Below are 3,650 nucleotides of genomic sequence, written 5' to 3'. Positions count from 1 at the left end.
CCATCGGAGCTTCGTAGCTCAAGTTATGAGCTTGGAAAATTTGAGGCGAATGGTGTCAATGGATGGTTTCTCTCCTTCTTCCCATTTCAGTTGCATGTGTTGTGTTTTGTGGCTGAGTGAGGTTCATTAATTGGGTTATATGTGTTGGGCTTAGGTCCAACTTGGGTCTAATCCAACCCGTTAGCATTTTTGGCCTAATTTCTGGCCAAACCTATAAAATTAATGCCTGGTTTCCAATTCTAAATGTTTTCCTAAGGTTTTCTACTATTTTTATTATTCTCGCACAATACCGGACCGATTTAAGCCGGTATTGCCGGTTAATTTATCGGTTCGCATTTTTATGCGGTTTTCACAGAAAAGTACATTTTCTAACTTAGAAAAATCTACTGAGTCCGAATATCATATTTAAATTTCCTAATTAATATTCTAATCCTATTTTTGGGCAATTAATTTAATTTAAATTAAGCGGTTAATTAGTCACGGTTTTTACAGGTGCCTTTCACTACATCCTGGAGTAAGCGGGATAACGCTTCAACCCTTGCATCTACCTAGGCAGGTGCCTCTCACCACATCCCGGAGCAAGTGGGACAACGCCTTAAAATCTCAACTCGGAGCAAGTAGGGCAAACCACAACCCTTATGTCTACCCAGGTGTCTCAAACCTCAACCCAGAGCAAGTAGGACTAAGTCACAACCCTTGCATCTACCCAGTCAGGTAATCAATAATCATAATCAAACTCAAATTCATAATCATAATCAAAACATAAGTCTTTATATCCCGTCTTTATCCTGATTTAAAATCATTCTTGACTCATTTACTTTCAATAATAATATATATTACATCATGCCAAGAATAGTTTTCATATCTCATTTCAAAGCTAAAAATCAATTCTTTAAACGTCATATGGGTTTACAGGGGATCACAAGCTTGCTGGGAAGGTTGAACAATCAAACACGGAGTTCTTTCAAAAAAATAGGATGTGTGCTGCAAAATTTCTAAGTTTCAATTTTAAAGCTCAGTTTTCAAACCTTCATAACTTTGTTTCAAACTGTTCTTCGAACGTCATAAACTTGTCAAACGCAGTTTTCATTCAAATCAAGTTTCACAATTTTCGAAATTCGAGAGCCAGGTTACGGCCTGTCAAGTTTAATCAGAAATCACTTTTTGCCCAAAAACTTAACACTTTCAAAATAGACTCCTTTCCAAATTCATTTTTTTTTTCAAAACTCCAATTTTCTTACATCACACCATTTAACACTTTTCCTCAAATTGTTTCCCTTTAAAACTAATACCACCTTTTATAACAGTTTTTGGAACCTCCAAAGCAACTTTACTTGAAACCCGTTTCTTTTTTATAAAACTCATTTTCACTCAACCAAAATCCCTGAATTAACTTCAAAACCATTTCAAGTTTAAACCTCTTTCATTTTTAAATCAATCACTTACTTAAATCCAAAGTTATAAAAATTTTAGTAGCACCTCTCCTAAAATCCGGACCTTACCACCCTTCAAGGGTTCCATCCAAACCACATTTCGGTATAAACATTCAAATCAGCTTTCCAAATCAATTTTCATCAACAACCACACAACAACTCAAGCAATCAATAATTCAATCAAGTAAACAGTCATATTCATCCAAAACAAACAAGTCAATCCATAAAACTCACATAATTACCTAATATATATTTTTCGCATCAATATCAATTTATAACAATTCTGTAATATAAAATAAGTTTTAAGAAAAACCCATACCTCGAATAGTCGAAACCCGTAAGCCATAAACGTGTCAAAACTCTTTTTCTCCCAGCCCGCAACAGCGGCAGCCGCAACCACAGCTCCCTACTACTTTCGCAGCAACAATAGCAACTTTAATTACGATATGTAACAACCAAAACTCAACCTTATGGAAATAATGCCACAAAAACTTCAGCAACATATAACAGAACAGCGATTAAAAGGGTTTTAGAGCAAAACAACTTACTGTACTTAGAGAAGAACCAAAGAACGGAGTAACAACAGCTCCAGTGATGACAAAAAATCTCAGCGGTAATTGCAGCAACAACGTAATGACAATAACATCCCAGAAATCGAAAGAATGGAAACCAAAAGTAAGAACACCCTTATCAACGGCAGCAGCGCTAACTCAGCCAGTTCTGGCAGTGTTTCTCGGCGATCACAGTGCCATTTTCCGGCAACATAGGCTTCCCCTCAGCTTCGCAGGTGGTGATGGCGACGGCCTGGCTTCAACGGCGGCAAAAGCGGCGAGGATGAGCTACTCCTCCTCCTCGCATGTCAACGATGACGGCGACAAAGATCCCTCTTGCGGTAGCGTGCAGTGCGATGGCGATGGTAACAGAGCTTCGGCAACGAGGCACGACGGTGCAGGACGCAGCTTCTTCTCCTCTTTCTTCGGCACGCCTTCTTCTGTCGGTCTCTCTCTCTCTCTCGCTCTCTCTCTCTCTCTCTCTCTCTCTCTCTCTCTCTGCGAGCTCGTCTCTCTCGGATGCATTTCTCTCTCTTGGTTATGGCCTCTCGACGGCGAGGTAGCAAGCTCCTCCCTCCTTCTCTCCTTCCCCCTCGAGCTCTCTGTCTTCTCTCTTCCTTTCTTTCTTTCCATGTATGGTGAGGGTGAGTGAAAAATGGGGGGGGGGGTGGCGGCGGGTGTGTGAGGGAATGGGTGAGGTGAGTGTGTGTTTGTGTATAGATAGGATTAGTGTTTTGATTTGTGGAAAAAGGGTGAGGGTAGGTTGGTAATTTCTAATAAAAATAGGAATAATGTAGTAATTGAAAACCAATTTTAATCTACAAAATAATCTTTAAAGAAAATAATATTTATTCATCAATTTATAAATTATTTTCAAATAAATACTCTAATTTTAAAATTAGAGATAATCAAATAATTTTTTTTAAAATCATAAATAAATATCATAATCTAATTTCTAAAAATCCGGAGTCTTATAATAATAATAATTATATAAACAGCAGTAAGGCAAAAATTTGCCCCTACCCGCCCCATTATCATCCCTGGTAGCAGTAGCTCTTTGCCTTTCGCTTATCTTTTTTCCATCTTTCTCTTTTCTCCTTCTTTCTTCCCTTTCTCCTTTTCTCTATGGTTATGATTATGCCTTTATCTATCCTTTTTCTTTCTCTTTTCTTATTCTCTTTTCTTTGCCTACTATTTCCTCTTTCTTTCGTTCTCTTTGCTTTCCATTCTCTTTTTATCTGTGTTCAGTCTCTATTTAGAGACTTAGATTTCAATAACTCTTTAATGATTAATTTTTTTCTCTTTTATAGTGTAATATTTCAGTTTTATAAGTATTTTAAATTTGGTTATACATGTTTTCCAAATTTAGAAAAATATTTCAAGAGAGAAGTTTTTTATTCAAGGATATTTTTATAAATCGAATAAATATTCAAATTTACTTCTGAAAAAAAGGAAAAGTATCTCATTGTGTTATAAATTTAAAATATATTTGTGTAGATTTAGAAATAAAAGAAATTCGGCTTATCTTCTTGTGTAAGTGTTTTGGCGATTTTTATGATAAAAGTTAGGGAAGTTCTTTGATGCTGATAATGAAAGTAAACATGTGATGTTTACGCTACGTGTTTAGGTGTTAGTGCAATGCGTGTACGGAGACTAGTAGCTCACA

This window comes from Arachis hypogaea, chromosome 11 (assembly GCF_003086295.3).
Source record: "Arachis hypogaea cultivar Tifrunner chromosome 11, arahy.Tifrunner.gnm2.J5K5, whole genome shotgun sequence".
Lineage (NCBI taxonomy): Eukaryota > Viridiplantae > Streptophyta > Magnoliopsida > Fabales > Fabaceae > Arachis > Arachis hypogaea.
The sequence above is the reverse complement of the archived record's forward strand: the minus strand, read 5'-3'. Positions refer to the sequence as shown.